The sequence below is a fragment of the Aythya ferina genome, assembly GCF_964211825.1.
Source record: "Aythya ferina genome assembly, chromosome: 4".
Classification (NCBI taxonomy): Eukaryota; Metazoa; Chordata; class Aves; order Anseriformes; family Anatidae; genus Aythya; species Aythya ferina.
Window position 1 is genome coordinate 35,114,444 of NC_140300.1, and position 20,530 is coordinate 35,134,973.

Consider the following 20,530-nt stretch of genomic DNA (forward strand, 5'->3'; position numbering starts at 1 on the left):
TACTCTGAAAAAAGAAGTGGAATATGACAAGTTTGTAATTCTGTCAATTTTTCTTTTTCCATCCATGAAATGGCTAGACATGTACATATCTAATTGTTCTGCTGGTGCAGTACACTATGTCCTAGATTTTTAATAGTGTTTGTCTGCAGCCAGTTTAGGAGTCTAGGCTTGGGGCTTTTTTACACTTATAAATGAACTTTATGACTTTTGTAGAGCAAAAAGAGTACTTAACCTGGCAAATGTCAGTGACAAGAGAAGAGCTGTGGTATACATAGCAATTAAGAGAACTTGTTCCATATTGTCTCATCAGCATTTCCCTGCCCTCTGTCAGTAGATGATGTCACTGTGAAAAACAAAGCAGAGAAGTCTTTAACATCTGAAAAGCAAAGGTAATAAGGAAAACTGTAGAGTTCCTTTACAACATGGATCAGGTTACAAAGCTAACACCTGCCTTTAGTAAGTGTTTCTAATTAGACCAAATAGTGCAGGTTCCTGTGTGTAACTGCCTCCTCCCATGGTTTGCTCTGAAGGCTTGGTAAAATGGGCACTTCTCCACTGAAAGCAGGGGCACTCTTCGAGGTATAGCAGCTGAAGGGCTCACTCCTGGTGGGTAGATAAGAACAACAGTACAAAGTGCCTCTCCTCCTGAGATACCAGCTGCACAAAATGTTGACTCAAATGTGTAAAGTGCCCATATTAGCAATTATCCTGGTGTAGCTCAGACACACCAAGTGTTTCTCCACTAATTAATTAGACCCATTATCCACAAATGACTGTTGGACACAGCTATTAGGCAGAGCATCAGTGTGTCAGCTGCTGCCTGTTCTCTTGTAGACACATCTCAGTGGATATAGGCTGCTGTATTTTGGAATCAACACAGCATGGGCTCAGTTGTACTTCTGAAGCAGTGAGTCAGAAAAGATGCAATCTGGCAACAGGCGAGCTCACAAGCAAGCAGAGAAGCAGCACATCAGGGGAAATCTGTGCCTTTCAAACCCACGTGCTGACACACGTGGTAATTGCAGGGTTGGACAAGATGCTCCAGCCTCTTAAAAAGGCAGCTGACTTGGCAAAGGCACAGTGCCCACGTTTGCAAAGGCTCGTTTACCTTCCCCCACTACTGCCAAATGTTTAGTGTGTTAATTACGCTCTCTGTTGCTATAAAGGTATAGTGGAGCTTGTCTAGCAGCTTTTTCAAATTGGATCTCACCAAAATGTACCATTGTGTTTCTGCAGATCTGTGTTTCATGTAACTTATCTCTGTTCAAGGGCTTATTTTATTTTGTTTTAAAAGTTGATGCTAATGCCTGAGCTGATTTATATCCACTACGTCTGGTCCTTGTCTCAGTGGGAAGATGGCAATAAGAAGTTGTTCTTGACAAGACAAGTCGAAAGATTTCCAAAGTTACAAATGAAAATGAATTCACAAGTTACACGCATCAGTGGTCCACAAATGTTATCATTTTTCACTGAGTGGGAAGGGGGTTATAAAGATGAAGGACTTATTTTGAGTTACATGTACGCTATGCTACACGTCTGTTGATTATGTAGCATGACAATAACCCTGAGCCTCAGCTCTGGGCCTGATGTCTGGCATGTGATATTTGATGTCTGGTAATGCTCCCATTGCTTCACAACATCCACTGCAGTGGCTCTTTCTTCTCACAAGTATAAGGAAGAGATTAATCCTCCCCACCCCCTTACCCTATATTTTATACACCTACAGCTGCAGGACATCTGCTGAGACAGAAGATTCTACATAAATAAGATGTTAATGTAAAAAATGTTATTTACATTACCTAAAACAAGAGCTGTTAGGGAAATGTCTAAGAGCCTGTGTATCTTCCTTGTGACGGCTGGGTGGAGGTTCCTAAACAAAAAGCAGCAGGCAACCTAGTATTTTCAAGGGGTCCTTTACATTTGTTGCAAACTCTATGAGTTCTGTGGAAAGAAAATCTTTTCAGGTTCTTTTCCACAGTCCTTTCCGGTCTTAATTGCTCTACTGTGCTTTCCTTGCTTCTTGCTCTAGTGGGATCTTTCCTCTGCTTACTGAGGCTTAACAAATTTATTGGGAAGGTCACACACAACTTCCAGAGGACATCGCATGCCAGACCAAACACACATGGAAGATAGAAATACTTGTCCATCTTGGAAAGGCACCAGGGCTCAGCTTCTACCCTGAGCATTTTCTTTTGCTTTTCTTGCTTCTAGACCCAATGTGATGTGGCCATATTCAGCTGTTGCACTGAACTGGATTTTCTTTAGTCTTTTTACTTGACCCCAGGTAGAGTCTTCTGATCATGATGTACATTCAAGGACTTTGGCTATAGAGCCCAACAGGCACAAACTAGAACAGAGGAGGTTCCCCTTGACTATCAGGAAGCACTTCTTTACTGTGGAGGTGATGAAGCACTGGCACTGGTTTCCCATAGAGGTTGTGGAGTCTCCCTCCTTGGAAACCCCCCCTCAAAACCTGCCTGGACATGGTCCTGGGCAGCTTGGTTGTGTGACCCTGCTTGACCATGGGAATCAGACCAGATGACTTCCTGAGGTCCCTTCCAACTTCAGCCAAACCCATTTTCAGAAGACACAGATAACATGAACAACCATCACAACAAAGTTATGCAACCCCCATGGCCAGCAAAAAGATCTCTGCCAATTTCCTGGCTACAAGATCACTAAAAGCAAAAATGTATGTGTGTTCACAGCCAGCACCAAGAGTCAAGGGCATGAAACAGTGAGCAGTTCTGTGCTGTCACAGCAGCAGATTCAGCAGAACACCATCTTCTTCTCCGTGTTGCAGGAAAACACATCAAAGTGACCTAAATATTCATCATCCCTCTTTCTTGATTATAATGATCTCATATCTAGACACGGGTGACACGCAAGGGGCTGTCTATTGATAATTATCACTTTTGTTAGCAAGAAAGCAGTCTCCAAGTTTGCCAGACATTAGCACTGATACAGCAAAGGCAGCCAGCAGGGGAAAACATGCCGTGTCAGCAGTGTAACACGAACAAATCAAGCCCTCAAATTATTTGTGGTTGGATGTTTGCTCCATGACTCTTTTGTCACTCAGCCGCCCTTCTCTTCTTCATGTGTTTGGTTTTTTTTTTCTTTTTCCCTTCTAACTACTTTGACACATTCTCCTCTCTATACATCACTGGAGATTGCTGTCCTGGGAGCTGCTGTGGTAGGATGATGCGTTCTTTCCTCTTTCTTTCTGATTTCTGACACTTGTAGCAACCCAGAGTGTTCCTGAGAATCAGTGATCACCCTCTTATCCCTGACATCCCTTTGCCTGGGGATGCAAGCTAGCCCTCCAAATCTACTTGGAAAGGCACCAGGGCTCAGAATTAAAGAAAATAAGCACATGCAAGTCTCCTCCTGGTGTGGTAGGATATGAGGGTCTGGTGGGGGTGTTTTCTTATTTATACAGTCTGATCGTTTCTGAAGTATTTCACTCCCAAATGTTTAGACCATTAAACTTCCATGAGGTATTCAAGGTGTTTCTTTTTTTTTTTTTTAGTTGTTTTTTTGACAGAGCCCAGCCATCAGTTATCTAGAGCTTCTGTGGTGTTTTTGAGCCAGATTGGTGAAGAGAGGCAGGTTTGTTCTCCTGGGAGCCACAGCAGACCAGGGAGTTTGCTGCTGGATATAACCTTGGTGACTGGAACAGAGCAAGAAGAAAAGCAGAGGGGAAGGGGTGCTTCTTCAGGGTAAGGCAGGCAAACTGCCTGACTCAGACAGTCACAGAGATGCACACCCATTCACACATACACAGCCCTCCAATGGATCATGTTCATAGAAATCAGAGGTGCATGCACGGGACACTGTCATATACACAAGTTTAGGATCTTAGAGGTGCTCCTGAGGATAATAAGTATGTCCACAAAGATTCATAGGCTGAAATGGAAACACAGCATATTATTCTTGGTTTAGTGGCAGAATGCAGCTTTAAGCACTGAAACTTTTTTTTTTTTTTTTTCTTTTAAGTCATGGATAAAAATGCTGCATTAGCCTTCACAAATATATCCAGTGAGTTAGATTTTCCCTGGGCCAGAGGGATTTTAAGTCAAGAAAGTCAAGAACAAAGAGAGAAATCTACATAGTCTGTGTTTTACACCCAAATGCTCTGGTCACCCACTAACCAAAAATGCTGAAAAGGCTAAGTAAATGAATTCATCTGATGCAGAACCGCATGAAAGGCTGTCTTAAGGAGCTCCCCACTGCAGACTTGCCACTCTATGTTTTTTCCCCTAAGGACACCAGCTGTGGTTTATCCTCTCCTCTCCTCCTTTCCCCACTTAAAAAGTGCTACATTCGAGCTCAAATCTCTGTTCCAAGAGCAAAGGGAATCATTAGTTACCGACACTTAAAAATTATTAGATCTTCCTCATCTGAACCTCATCTCAGTAATATATTGGGAGGATGTACCACTGTTTTCCAGAGCAAATCTCATCTAAAAGAACTAAGGCTATAAGTGTCCTATAGGGACACTTTTCTGCTTTCTTCTTAATACCATATAATTCTCCAACTGTTCTCCAAATTCCAGATATAGGCAGTGATACGTGGGCAGCATTTAGGCCCACTTCCTAGCTCCACAGTCTGCAAAGAACAGAGGTAATTGATCTGCACTTTGTTGTTCAGTCTTTCCTGGCTTTGGATGACTTTTTCCACTTGTTCATACTGTGTTTCTTTTAGTGGTTTATGTGATCTGTATATGGCTGATCAATTATAGCTAGAAGCTGTAAATCTGTGGGAAAAACTCCCAGAGAAAATGCAGCACTTAGCACAGTGCTGATGGAGGCACACCCAAACAGACTTTTAACCCTCTCTTCTCCACAGAAAATCCCCCGGTATGTTCAGCATTGCTTGACTAGGCAATGACTGTTCCCCACTCCTCCCCTTACTAATTAAGGGAAGATTTATCAAGCTTCATTGATGCTAAGAGGGGTTAGAGCTGCATGGATGTATGTGAATTTTGAGAGAGTATGGTCGTTTCTGAAGGACTGATACCACATACATTAACTTTGCTGCTTGTGTCAAGGCACCTAAGGCTTTAGGAAGAACTCTCTGATGTGCTGTGGGAATAATGCAGGTCATAATAAGAGCCATTCAGCGACTCATACCACTGAGTACAGTGGTTTCTCTGGTGTCCATGTTCAGTGCTGTTAACCACAAAATGTAGCATTTGTATTGTCCACTTTTTGAGATTTTTAGCTGAGAGAGCTGTTATGTTCAGCTAGTGAAATCTATCCCTGGTTTGAAGGGACAGTTCTTCAGACAGCAAATAGAGACCATCAAAAAAAACAGTTGCTCAGATTTGAATGTTTTTGTTGAAGCCAGTCTCAGGTCTCCAGTTTACCCACATGGTTCCTGACTCCTCAGAGTTCCTGACTCCAAGAGGATTACCTTTCAGCCTGTCAGAGTAGCCCCACTTTACCCTGTGCTCTTCTCTCATGGCCCCTAAATAGCATTACATAAAGCAGGGCCATTCAGTGTCCTACAAGTCATATATTTCCTTGAACAAACTTCTTTCTATAGCAAAATTTAGCCAGAATCTAGTGATTCCAAAATATGGAGTTATTAGAACACAATTTTATTTTGGTTTCATAAGAAAGGGGAAACAGTAGAGAGTTGTCAAAGTGACTTATTGCTATAACTGCTGTTGGAAGGTCCTACTGGCATTTATACTTTGAATGAGTTCATTGAAATAAAGATAGACTTCTTATGGATTAACTGGGAGCAAAAACTTTATCTTAGAATAGCAAAAAATAGCAACAGCATTCTTGCTATCTGCACATTGTCTTTACAAGAAAGGTTATCTTTGTGTTGCTGGGTGGTTCCTTCATTGGAGAAGAAGGGTTGTTTTTAATACTCAATGATAAAAAGACCTTGAAAAAATAAATAAGCTTGCTGGGATTGGAGGGGCCTGCCCTCAGTAAAGCATTGTGTTTCTAAAGCTTTACTCTTTCAACAGCCCAGCTCTGGAGTCATGACTGTGTATGTTTATTATTGTATTATCATTGTATATATTGCCAGTCTGACCAGTAAAACTTTACCAGCATCATTCCAGAAAATGCTAGTGAAAGAAAACAGTAATGAACCGTCCAAAACAGTACTTGCTGAAGCTATTTCCATCTGTCAAGGAAATAGCAAGCTGCAGTGAGCTTGCTCATATGGTCCTTCTCTTTTCCCTTTTTCCCTTTTGCTCTGTGCTTTTCTCTTCTTCTGCCATTTATTTTCTACCCATGTGGTGTATACTGGCATCACACCAAACCACAGAATATTTGGTTGCATTTTTCGGTGGAAGGAAGAGCTAAAACCTCATCCCAAATTCACCATCAGACTTGATAAGGGTCTGAGATGGTAGCAGGGATGGGAACAGAAACTCGAGAGCAATTGCTTTCAAATTCCCAGCAGTCAGGCCACCTCTGAGAATGCATAAAATAGCTGCCCTGATTTAATCATTTACAGTACCTTCAGCACAGTTTCTGTATGGCCTGTCAGCCTGAAAGACACATGCAAAACACCCCTGTGGTTCTGGACTGACGCTGCACTGCTCAGTGAGAAGTCTTCCCTTTGCCTCCCTACCTTCCTTGCAGTTTTCTAGGCTGTAAGGCCTTTTTTTTTTTTTTTTTTGCATCCTTTTGCTTTCCTTCTTGATGAATTACAGACAGATCCCAGGCTGGTCCAAGCACAGACCCAGTGAAGGCACCTTGAATTTCTACAGCTCAAATCTTGAAATGCAAGCAAGGATAAAAACATCCTGCCCCAAACGTGTCCACCTGCTTTCCAAGGACAGGGACAGTGCTTTCCCCATACATGTCTCCAGCCCATGTGGCACTTGTTGCAGGCTGCAGACTCCAGCAGTTGCTCTGCTGGAGTGACCAGGCCAGACTAGGCTAGGCTAGGCTAGGCCACTGGGAGTGGGCCCACTTGGGTGCTCTGGGTGATGCAGGATGCAGAGGGGGAGACAAGCACCAGCTGGCTTGGGTGCTCCACCCCAGGCTGCTACTTCATAAGAAAAACTATGCCTTAACAGAAGGCAGTAATCAGCAGAAAATAAGGATGAGGGGGAACTCAGACTGAGTTTTAAATTAGTTTTAAATTAGTGGAACTCCATTGGCTTGGCCAGAGTTATTTCTGATTTGCACAGAGATAACCAATATCAGAATCAGATGCCAGATGTATGAAAACCCATTGTGCTTACAGCTATGTGGCAGTCCTGCAGAAATGGGCCTGGTGGTATTTCATGGTGCTGGGCCGTACAGGCCATGGCATCCCACATGCCCTGCTGGCATCTCGGGTATCACCCTGAGGCTTGCCATGCTTTCTTTGCAGAGGTAAGGAGAAGCCATTAGCGGAATTACTCTGTGCTTTGAGAGGCTGCCTCTCTGCAAGGAAAAGTGCTTGTTCAGTCAAATGCAGCTTGCTGATAAATAGTTTATGATGGTGCTGAAGGCTGGTGTTGCCATGATTGTTTATACTGTGCTATAGCATAGCTGCTACAGACAGACTGCACTGCCGGACCTTCAAGGCTTATTTCTCAAAATGAAATGTTCACTCAGCAGCCGAGCTTGTTTGGGGAATTAATAACATTTAAAGTGACAGAGGCTTAGTGTCTCCCTATGACTTTTCTTTCAGTGCCCTTGACACTGCAGAGATTCATTGGCTTTTTTCAGTCAGTGCCAGTTAACTACAGCCTAGCGTTACTGAGGTTTGCTGTTCCTCAACTTTTTGTGCAGTGCTTCAGTCACACTGATTGCATTTTAATTGGATAGGAAACCAGCTGAGCCTGGAAGAGGCTGAGTGGCTGAAAGTAAAGCAAGCCAGAGTATCACAACAAGCCAGGCACATGTAGTCCACTCCCAAATGTATGGGCTCTCTCCTGACAGACCGATATTCTGAGCATGAGCTTTGCTCAGAAGCACATTTGTACTTCTGTGGTACTGGGTGGCTCAGGCTGCTGTACCTCAGTCGTGCACCAAGGTAACCAAGAGCAGGATCCAGTCTGTGAATTGAACTTAACAGCAAAACCAAAATAAAGCCATAGTGGAGTCATTAACTTAATTCAAAATGCTTAGTGTGTTGTGAGTAAAAGAAGCCGTTCTGCTTCTGTGCTGATTCAATATTGTCAGAAGAAATAAACCTCTTTGAAGGAAATTAGAAGTGATATGTTTAAAAAAAAAAAAAAAAAAAAAAAAAAAATTTTTTTATTCTGAAGAGCTGATTGTTTGTTTTTAATAGGTGAACATGTTATAAAGAAATATATGTATATTTACATATCTGTATGTACATTCTCTACTGCCCTAGGTTTGCTTCTCAGACATTTGTAGTAATTTAAGGATCCAGCATTATTGAAATACAGCAAGAAAAATTGTTCTAGTGCCTTTCCCAAAAGAAAAGGGTCTTAAAATTAGCAGAAATCCTTCATGAACATGTATTCCAAAACTTACCTTTTAAGGAAGTTTGTGATGATTCAGATAAGACTGGAAAGAATATACCAGCTTTCAGGCATTATCCATTTCTATAAACAAACGTAACACCAAAACTTGTGATAAATTACTCAAGAGTTTACCAAATGCACTGCAATACATTTGGATGCTGTACTGGTGTTTTCTGCACTTTGGACCTGATAAAGGAGGTGGGGGAAAATTAGGATGTGCTGCACTGATTTTGTGGTCTGAGCCATAGTTACCCATTTTAGTGTATGCCATTGTGTTTCAACAGCAGAGCCTAACCACAGGGCTGTGATTCACCTGGGAAAACAGAGTTTGTTTACAGTGACGTTTTGGGTAGCCTTAAAGCTGCCTTTCTCCAGCCCCAGCTGCATGAGCTCACTGACAGCCAGCCCCAGCATTTGCATTACAGCTGGTCACCGTATGTGTCCTGACCCTCCAGCGGATCCCGAATTTGACTTAGTCCTGCTTTTCCTTCTAAACTTGTCTGTGTCAATCAAAATTAGAGATGTGAAACATAGTATAATGATATTATAGCATTAGAAGAATAAAAAAAAGCAGGAAATTGGAGCTAGGGTTTGGTCTAATTTTTCCTGGCAGAGGGGCTCTTTGTTTGGGGGGGATTACAGATGGACTGGGACAACAGCTCCTTATGTCTTCAATATTGCCGTAGTTCCAGGCTTGAGCAAAAAAACACTCAGACTTACAGTTTTCAATTTAGTGTGCTGATGAACATGAGGTTAATGATGACCTTAAAATCTTTTTTTTTAAGCTTATGTTCAGTTCAGACTTAGTGGTCTTACTCTCTGATTTGTGAGGGAGGAAGGATTATGACTGTGTCTGGAGGCAGTGAAACCTTCCAAGAGGGCCACTCTTGCAAGGTGTGCCTATATGTTAAACCTTAGCATTGCAGGGCCATCCCTGCATGTAAGGTGCCCAACATGTCTCCGACTACAGCTCTAAAGGCAAAATACTCAGTAAAGTATCTGGTTGCTGGATGCAAATAGTCATATTCTGCTAGAATATTCTGCAAAGAAGAGAAAAAGTCCCAAGATTTCAGGGGCTCTTCAAAGGCTATGCCAGCACATTAACTGCTATTGCTGTTTTGGTCTTCACAGAAGGAGCTTTAAGGAAAACAGGCAGAGGAGAAAAGTGCAGAAGAGACAACCTGTCAATAGTTCAAATGCTCCTAGCTCTTACACAATGCATATAGTGCCAACTGCCTCTCTTGTTCCCAAGCTAGCTCATTACTTTTGAAGTTTTGCATGGATCAGTGTAAAAAAGAGCTTTCTATAAGAAGCAAGCCTAATAAAAGTAATTCTTTATGGTTTAGCACTTAATTGCGGTTGAACACTTCACTTTCAAACAGGAAAAAAATAAATATTGTAACATGTTGGGGAAAACAGAAGTGCATCTTACATCAAATTGAGTAAGAGTCACTCAAATATATACGTAGATCTGGGAACATATTTTTCTGGCAATTTATAGTCAATTTGTCAATCACTGACTGAGGGTTTCTGTGTTTGTCAGCTTCAAATGGGCTGAGATCACACTGGAGCTTACTTACTGGTGAGTAGACTCAGGTTGACTGAGTCTACTGTCCTGTCCTAGAATCACAGAATCATCTATGTTGGAAGAGACATCCAAGATCACCGAGTCCAGCCTCTGATCTAACACTAACAAGTTCTCCACTAAACCATATCACTAAGCTCTACACCTAAATGTCTTTTAAAGACCTCCAGGGATGGTGCCTGAACCACTTCCCTGGGCAGCCTATTCCAATGCCTAACAACCCTTTCAGTAAAGTTCTTCCTAATATCCAACCTAAACCTCCCCTGGCACAACTTTAGTCCATTCCCCCTTGTCCTGTCACCAGGCACGTGGGAGAATAAACCAATCCCCACCTCACTACAGCCTCCTTTAAGATACCTGTAGGTAAGGGAATACAGGCAGAAAAATAGCTGTTGCCCTCATTAGGTATATTTCATAAGTACCTAATTCATAATGTAAAAATGTATGAATAAAATTTTGACATTCGATGCCTGAGTCCAGAAACTGAGTTGCTGCTGGATATTTCGGGCACCTGGCAATTAGGAAAAGTATGTGGTAAATTCTTTCCTACTGTGAATCTAAAAATTCTACTGATTTCAGCAAAGCTAGGTTGGCTTATGCTACATATGTGTATCATAGCTATCAGCTGGGCTATCAGAAGTCTGATATCCTCCTACTCTTTTTTGAGCATGTCCAGCTCCATTTTAGAAGCAGTTGGTTTTTTACCACTGTTCCTTTATAGTGAGCAAATTTAATGTGAAAATTGCTGGAAGACATTAAATACAGACTTCCACACTACCACTCTGACAGGCGTCTCAGTAACAGCACAGCCACACTGTGTTGTGGCTTAAATGGTATTTGTTCTTTTTTGTACTCTGATCTCATTCTAGTTTCCCCGTGATGCTCAAATAACATTGGTCTAATTAAAATCAGGCAAATATTTCGTGTTATGTGTAATAGGTAATATAAAGTACGTATGCAATGATTTAACTAAACATTTAAGCTTTGGATAAAGAAAAGTTTTCATCTGGCATTAACTTCCCAGTAGACAGAGACCAATGACTCCTGCCAGCCCTGTTAGAGCTGCATTGGTAGTTCTGGCCTTTTGATAGTAATTATTCAAGCACAGAAAACTCATTTTTTGCTTGTTTGTTTGTTATTTTTTCTTTCTTTTTTGTTTACTTTTTTCTCTTTCTTTTATTTATTTTTTTTCTTTTTTTGTGTGCAGCTTTGGTTTGCATGGGAAAATTGTTGTAAGAGATAACAGAGGAAGATAGAACAACAGCGATTTTTTGTGATACTTCCCCAAGAGAGTCCCAATCTAATCTGTTCGGTTATGGTAGTTGGATTAGTATGAAACATTGGCAAATGGGGTCTCCAGTCTTACAAAAAAATATATATATATATTTAACCTGGCAAAGGATTTTTTGGTAAAAATCCTTAACAGTCTAAGAGAAAGTAGGTCTTTAAATACATTCAAACTGATAAAATACTCACCTGCCAGGTTTCAGCTACTGCTGAAGACCAGCAAAGATATCTGTTCAGAAAAGAGCTGTAGTTCAGTCCTTCATGAGGACTCCTTCCTAAGAAATGACCCACCTAAATTTCTACTTCTATTCCCTCTTCTGAATTTGAGACATGTAACTTTAATACAGGCAATTTTATATCTAATGTTCTGCGCTCAGCATATCCATATCTTAAACTGCTATAATGAGAGGAGATGGCTAAGGCAGGCTGGGGCCGTGCACTGGAGGAGCAGGTAAAGGGAGAGCTATTTCACTGCTAAAAAAGTTGTACTGATACTTCTATTACCTGCAAAATATGTGACTTGAATTTGCAGCATAACATTATAAATCCCTTCCCCCCCCTCCCCCTTTTTTCCCTGTGTGTGTCTCAGTGGTGTTTTCCCTATTCTGTTTCTAAATAACTTTGTGCTGCTATTTCAGTTGTTTGTTTGTTTGTTTTGATAATGAAACAGAATAATCCACAAACACAACGCTTGAATTTCTAAAATTTAAAGCAGAAAAAACATGCCCAATATGTGCACGAACACATACATGTATCTGCATATTATAATAAATATGTAAAACACATTCTCAGAGGTTATTACCAATATATAGAATCTGACAGGCAGTGAGAAAGTTCAGACATTTATGTAAAATCATATCTGCATTATGCAGGAAAAAAAAAAAAAAAAAAAAAAAAAGATTAAAGAGAGAGAGAGAGAGAGAAATCCTCACTTTTTGTAGCATAAGGCTACCATTAATCTACAGTGCTTTCCCTGGGGACCTTTACTCTTTGCATTCTCTTTTGAGACCTCTCCTATTAGCTCTTATCTGAAAGAAAGGATAAAGTGGTTAGCTACTCTGAATCAGTATGGGAATTTCTATGCTTATTTTTCAGATTTTCTTCCCACTCTCCAGCCTCCTGATTTGGATAAAGGTGGGAGAGCCTACACCAGGATTCAGTGCCAGCACAATTTTCCACAGAGTCCTGTCACATTCAGTGTAATATCTAAGGAACTGGTTTTGTTGTTTGGCTGGTTGGTTTGATTTTTTTTTTTTTTTAACATTAGGAATTGAAAAACACTATTTTAATATCAGAAGTCTTTCCCTACATTGCTGTGGGAGTTCTTTAAAAAAAAAATTGGCAGCTAAACTATTAAAAAACTCACATCTGTGAATAAAATTTTCTAGATCAGAAGAATCTGCATAGAGAGTGTTTGGCAACCCCAAGGAGAATTCATTTTGATTTTCTTCAGTTGCATCTTCTTCTCCCCTAAAACTGTGGTCTGAACATTGGCTCTGTTCTCAGGCTTCTCACTTTCCTGCTTTGCTGTCTGGAGAGGGATGAGAGTCAGACAGTGCTGTACCAGCCCTTCAACAAGCTCTCTGACATCTCTGACAGAACCCATGCTGGCCACAACCAGGGCATGCAGTCAGGAGCGCACACAGCTTGGTCCCCGCAATTTTGGGTGCTTCTTCACCTTCGACATCTGTGAGTACAGCGGGTGGCACATCCTGAAGCAGACCCCTCAAGACAATACTGATCTTCATGGTCTCCCATTCTTTAGGCAGGGCATCATGATACCAGGGATATTTTGTAAGCTTCTCCTTCATTCTTAGCTGCTTGTTCCCTCGTATATATTATTAGCACATGTATTGCTCTTTTGGGGGCTGTAAGGAAACTAGATCACAGAAGTGAGGTGAGATCAAAACAACCTCCATTTTCAGACCACATAGTTTTTAGCTTGAATATGTTCATCATCCCTATCCCCCAGGCCCTTGTACCAGTACAGCCAAGGGGACAGCTGGGTGGAAACAAGTGGTGGGGACTTTGCTGTGAACTGTATGAGACCTACAGTTGCCTCAGGCTAAATGCATACCAAAACAGCAGAGAAATATAGTTACCAAGAGCCCAGTTCTCTAAAGACAAACATCTCTATTTATTAAAAATGATGGACTTTTAACCCACCTTGAAAAGAGTTTCATTTGACTTTCAGGGACTGTAAATTGCATAGTTTTATATTTAACCGATGCTCCAGTCCTTAATTCCGATATACCTGGAATTCTGTTCACAAGCAAGACCAGTCACACTAGTCATAACAAGATGACTTTTCTTATGACCCATCAGGTACTATATTTTCAGCATACCTCTCCTCAGCCTGTATCCCCCACCCATCCACCCCCACTAGGTTGGAGCTGCTGCTTTGTGCATGGTCCAATTGAACCTTCACTGAATGGGAGCGAGAAGCTGAGGGGCCAAGCAAAGCTGATGAGAGCATTTTCCAAGGAGAAGGGGATCAGTGAATCTCCAAGGCCTGCTCCAATGAAAAAATAGAAAAATAATCACTGGAGTAAGGGATTGAAACCTATATCTGCCCTCCGGGCATATACCCTGACATCTGCTTCATAGAGCTGCACCCGTTTCCTTGAATTGACTAAAGAACTCCATATGAAGGGGAAGAGCCCTTTTCGATCTCAAATTCCAATGGCTCAGCAACAAAGTACTGTTGTGAGATAAACTTTTGGTGCTAAGCTCAGAGGGCTTTGGAAAGAGCATTGCAACACATTGCTTGTGATGGCTGGTGACACAGATGTTCAGCTGACTCCTGAAGATCTGTCATCGCTCACACTGTTGTTTCCAACAGTGAGGGAGCGGATCAGAAGAGTTTTGTGGGGACTTACAGTCCCAAGATACTGAAATCAGGAAAGAAGAAGGATAAATTTAACTGGGTGTTTTATATATTAGATGTGAGCTTCTCAGTTAATGGTAAACAAGAGAAAGTGGGCACAGGTAACTTATTTTTCTGAAAGGAAAAATACCTTAATTGGCTGTATTCACCCTTCTAAAAGCCAGCTCAAGCTCATGGTTGTAACAGGCTGGAGGTATCTTTGCACACTGATGAATAAAGGATTTAGAGTCCTGGATGGATTTTAGGATGCAGAAGAGTTGCTATGTGGCATAGCCAAATTTAAAACAGGTCTGTGCACTTAGGTGTAGACAGTCATGAATTCTTCTGCTGCCACTTCCAGCTCTCTGGACTCCGGCCATCTCCTGCCCAGATGGGGTGCAGATGTGCCTGTGCTGGGGATGCCTGGACTAGTGTCAGGGAAGGGGATGTATTGTCCCAGGAACAGCACTCATGGCTTTTTCGTAAATGGGAACTGACCATGTCAAGCCAGTCTACACCTCTGTTGGAGCAAGGAGGCACACACTGAGTGTGCACGGCTTATCTAAGCAAGCTGTGGGTCCAACTCCATTATAAGCAGGTTATGACAAGGAGACAGTAAAAAGAGAAACTCTCCCCAGGGACGAAAAAAGAGGAGCCACCTGCAGCCCATCCCTACTGATGGCTCTTGGGCAGCCTGAGAAAGATGGGTCTGCAGGGTTATAGAGCAGAGCCAGGAGGAACAGGGAGTGTTTGTGCTTTTGTAAGGAATCATGACATGAAGTCCTTTTTCCTTCCCTTCCCTTCCCTTCCCTTCCCTTCCCTTCCCTTCCCTTCCCTTCCCTTCCCTTCCCTTCCCTTCCCTTCCCTTCCCTTCCCTTCCCTTCCCTTCCCTTCCCTTCCCTTCCCTTCCCTTCCCTTCCCTTCCCTTCCCTTCCCTTCCCTTCCCTTCCCTTCCCTTCCCTTCCCTTCCCTTCCCTTCCCTTCCCTTCCCTTCCCTTCCCTTCCCTTCCCTTCCCTTCCCTTCCCTTCCCTTCCCTTCCCTTCCCTTCCCTTCCCTTCCCTTCCCTTCCCTTCCCTTCCCTTCCCTTCCCTTCCCTTCCCTTCCCTTCCCTTCCCTTCCCTTCCCTTCCCTTCCCTTCCCTTCCCTTCCCTTTCCTTTCCTTATTATTACTTCTCTTTATCTCCTTAGAGGTTTTTTACTTGTTTGTTTCTTGTAACAGATTACTCTAAAAGAGGATTTTTACCTTTGTAATTTGGACAAGGATATATTTGAAAGAAGAGTACAACACTGTAGTCTTGTATGGGGCTTGACTTAAGCTGAGCATGTTTGTAATCTCAGTTATTAAGGTTAGTATGTCTTCAGGCAGTCCAAACAAAAGAACTGATAAAGCACTGCACTTCAATAAATCCCTAGGATAGTAGTTTACAAGCATACATTTTGCTCCATGTTCCTTTCTGACAGCTGTAAATAACTGGGTGAATAACAGATAACTTGCTTTTTCTTTACATTTGACTAAGCTCTTAAAAATTACACAGATGTTATGTCTGGCTCTATGCATTGCAGTTCATCTCTCTCTCTCTCTTTTTTTTTTTTTTTTTTTTTTTTTTTTTATCTTTACACTCAATCTAACAACCAACTTGGATTAGAATGAAACATTTAAATCATCTGGAAATGTAGCTGTTATTCAGAGATGTAGATGGGGACGTACCTGGCTACGTTTCTCTCACATTTCTGCCAATCAATGAATGAATCAGATACATCAGAGGCTTGCTTGAAAGTTGGTCACTTGAAGCATGTCTGAGGAGGGAGAGATATGTAAGGCGTTCTTTTACTAGACACAGCCTGTACGGCTCCTCAAATGTAAAGTACTGTTAAGGGCTGCTATATTTATAGTTCACCAAAACTGTTTTTTTCCAGCTGGGAGAGAGCTATATTACCCAAATGCTGTTTGGTTAGACAAAGTATTAAAAAGGTAAGAAAATGCTTGGCTGTGTTTCACATGACAAATACTGTTGCCAGTCTAAGACAGAGGACTTCTAGAGGAAGGAAGCTAAACATTTACTGACGCTGATTAGGTCTCTAAAAGGAATTAAGAAATCTGTTTATACATGGGCTGGTAGTGATATCATTCTTTATTTATATTTTTCTTGATGTCTGTGGGGGAAAAAAAAAAAAAAAAAAAAAAAAAAACACAAAGTTTCTTATTTTGATTATTTGGTTATCAAGGTCTGAAAGGTAAACAGACAAGACACCACACTGCTTCATTCCACCAGTCAAAAGATTCACAAATAAAGCAAAAAGCTACATAGTAAAGAAACAACAGGAGCAGCCTAACTTTGAATGAGATCAAAAGTTTATTTGTGACTCTCTGTTTAGGCAGACTCTGAGTGTGCTGGGCAGAGCAAGGCAGCAGAAAGCCACTCTGCAGTGCCTGCTGCATAGCTATCCGTCTGCCTGCCTGCCTCCCACTTCCACCAGGCTGCTGGGGAGAAGGGTTTTAAAAACAGCAGAGCTGGAGCGCTGCAGAGCTGAGATGGCCAAGGGGCATGTGGCTTGCAGAAATAACATACCCATTATAAAAAACAGGTATAAAAATCCTAGGTTTTGTATTTATGAATAATATGGGCTAAAGCATGTATTTTACCCACAAGAGCAAAAGCAGGCATGTGAAGGGTTGCAGGAGGGGAGGTTTGCCTTAGTGTGAGGTTTTTTGGTGAGCTCAGAGCATAGCATTGCTTTCTGTCCTAAGCTGGGAGTGGGATAAGCCTCCCAGCACTGCAGGGCACAGGTCTGTGCAGGGTTGACAAGGGGACAAGCACAGTGTGGGTTAGAGAAAACCAGGAGGTTCAGGGAGGAATGAGAATTCATGGATTGGTTAGACTACAAACGAGCCTGATGGTGAGATTTTAAAATAGAGTTGTCTATTTTGCAGACAACTGTGATATTGTATTTACAGGTGCCGGGGACAATTAGACAGCTCTGTTTTGTTAGAAGGTGTAGAAGCTGGAGTTTCAAGAAGCTGGATGTCTCAACAGTCAAAATATCCAAATAATCTGAAATCCTAGCCAATTTTGGTGCGATGAGTCACTAATCAATACAAACTGAGGAAGTCCAGGAAAGAGCTTAAAAGCAACATGTACCAGCTCCTTGAAAGCAAATGGCTGTTGTCCCACACAGGCTGCAGAAGGCTCAGCCTTTGATTGTAATTAAGATGAAGACACTCCTCCTACAAACCTAATCCCTCAGATTGTGATTGCTGCTGTGATATGCAAAGGGAAATGTTTTTCCCATATGACTGTGGTCAGAAGCTGATTGTTATTCTGTGAAGCAGAATCTCCTTTTTTTTTTTTTTCAGAAGCTGATTGTTATTCTGTGAAGCAGAATCTCCTTTTTTTTTTTTTTTTTTTTTTTTTTTGTCTTGCTTCAGGATCTCTTAATGTCTGTTTGTATTACATTAGTTATCTTTCTCAACTGTAGCACTAAAGCCTGGATGGAAATGCAAGTCATTCTGTTCTGGGGACCCTTCTACAATGTAAAAAATACTCTATCTATGCTTATCTGTAATAACTCCTTTGTTACGTGGTCATGCAATTTGGTCTTTCAGGTAGCATACTGTTCAGCAGCTCTCCTTTATGAATTTGAGGTAAACAATAACATGATGAGAACATAATAAATCATCAGCTATGGGAAATGCAATGTTTGGAAAATAGCAGACATAAGGATTACATTTTTTTTGGTGAGGTGAGGGGGGAATGGTGATGGAAGGAAGCTTAGGGCCAGAATACATTTTAAAATACTGGCTCCATGTCTATTGAGCTCTTAATTAAATCCTGATTCCTTCTATCCTTACACATATGTTTAAGTGTCATTGAAGCCAAAGGACTTTTAGAAGACTGTTCAGCACGTGACTGCTAGCATTGCTCAAATTGCTGCTAGAGTTGCTCAAGTTAAATATGCTAGCAAGGATCTGAAGAATTACATATTTAAATACCTCTGTTGTTCTGTAGGGTTCTTTAGTGTCATGATGAAATGTCTATTCTGTGGGGGAATGTGAAACACTACTGAAGATGCCTTATTTAAATTGACATCTTCCATCTCTGGTAGCGTTTAGATAGGGGAGTGAGTAAACGAAAAATCATAAAATGGCTCATGTTGGAAGGCACCTTAAAGATCATCAAACTCCAACCCCCTCCCATAGGCAGGGATGCCACCCGCTAAATCCAGTTGGCCAAGGCCCTATCCAGCCTTGAACACCTCCAGGGATGGGGCATCCACAGCTTCTCTGGGCAGCCTGTGTCGGTGCCTCACCACCCTCTGAGTGAAGAATTTCTTCCTAATGTCTAGTCTAAATCTATCTTCTTTTAGTTTAAGGCCATTCCCCCTTCTCCTATCATTCTCTACCCAAGGAAAGAGTCCTTCTCCATCTTTTTTATGTGACCCCTTTAAGTACTGAAAGGTCACAATGAGAACATTACTTTTATTTTTACAGGAACATACTGAGACCTAAAGGAAGAGTCCACGGCTACTTTGTATAGACTAAACAACAAAAACAAATGGGAGCTGGAGGTACCACAGCATTGATACTTTAGATGTCTGCATCAGTAACTGTAAAATAGATAAAACTTTGAAACTAGTACACAATTTACATATAGTAATGATGCTTTAAGTTTATAATAACTATAAAGTTTAGCTTAGCTTATTTTGCTTCCTTCATTTACTGTTTTTGCATCCATTATTTAGCCCGTTTTCTGGAAATGATTTGTGTGTTTTTAAAACTGATACATGTGTTTTTAATGTGTTGGGAAGATAAAATACCATCTTTTGTCAATCACGTTAAAGACTGTATGTGCCAAATCACATACAACCTTGCAGAGCAAAAATGAGTTCCCTATTATCCTGGGATATGGAATCCTCTTGTTGTTATTACTTTATGCCTTGATACTTTTGGTTTCAGTTACTGTACAAACATCTACCTTTTCTTCCTCTCAGTCTCCTCCTGGAGGAATCACGACTGTTGGAACTTTTCATCTTCCTGAAGCCTTTGATAGACTTTAGAGAGAATGCAGGCAAAGAAAGACCTGAGGATGAAGCAAAGATCATTATGTGAATGAAGAAACAGTATTCTCTTCTAAACCAGAGAGAGCACTCCAAATGCAATACCATTTTTTCTGAATTATATCTGGTATTTTACTAAGGATATTTACATGCTATGTGTTCCTGCTCAAACACTATTGCAGGTACTTAAGATGTTCTTGCAACAAATATGCAATAAAATCATAATTGATTTGAAGGAAATATGCTTGACTGACTCAAAGTGCAAAAACATCTTTTACTGGTTCCCATGCAAGCAAGAATGTCATGTTTTTGACTCTGAATCTGCATGCGTTTTTGTATTTGTTTGCTTATTTGGGTCAAATGCTCCTATACATCAACGTGATGGCTCAGGATCAACGGGATGACACATCACTAAGGGCTCAGGATCAGCTGTATACAGGGAAAATACCCTGGATTTGGGCCTTGCCAGAATTCATTGACACGTTAGGTGACCTTAGGCAATTCCATTTATCTCATCCAGCTGCCTTCAATGCTGCCTGCTTTTTCTCTCTCTGATAACATTTCTTCAGGCCAAGGATATTCTTGCTGTCAATACAAGGTGGTTAGCATCGCTAAAGACTCTGAAATATAAATAACATTCATGTCTGTGCTGAAGTCTTGTAGACTTCACTGGATAGCTGTAAAATTGCAATGTTTATCTGCATTGCTCTAATAACAATAATAACAAACTAGTGGCTCCTTACGTCATGAAAGAATGTATTCACTATGGTTTTTAAATTTAAAATATTTTATGAGACAAGTCTTTCAAGACTTTTTTTTTTTTTCTTAAATAGTGTATTGGGAAAACAATGTTTTATAACCTTGGTGCATAATTTCCTAAACAGTATATTCATAGGACAAATGCCAATAAGCCAGAATGTTACATAAACAAGAATGCTATAAATTGTGTGGACTATTTACATAAAAAACTTCAGTTTGAGAATGCATGCAATAACTCATTGTTAAGTATTTTGCAGCATATTCAGTAGGAAAGAGAAAGGTAACAAAGAGAAACTCCTTCTTTTATAGCTCAAAAGTTTAGAAAGCAAGGTTTTTTGTATGGTCAGTCAAATTCTGTGTAGTCTTGAATCCAAAAGTTACTACAGCTGTAGTGATTTGATAGAGAGACTGTTCATGTATGTATCGTAAGCTAGTAACACTAATTGACGAGTTGTTCTTGTCACTGTAAACAGATATTTATGGGTTAAACTCCAGTGACTAGAGGAAGTAATTTTTGTAGGGTGT

General features: G+C 41.0%; 1 long non-coding RNA gene across 1 annotated transcript; it reads left to right on the forward strand.

The window, feature by feature from the left end:
• Window positions 1-7,219: 7,219 nt before the first annotated feature.
• Window positions 7,220-19,528, forward strand: LOC311436632. Its single transcript, XR_014692980.1, has 3 exons — window positions 7,220-7,349; window positions 18,681-18,757; window positions 19,181-19,528. It is a non-coding gene; the product is annotated as an uncharacterized lncRNA (long non-coding RNA).
• Window positions 19,529-20,530: the final 1,002 nt, after the last annotated feature.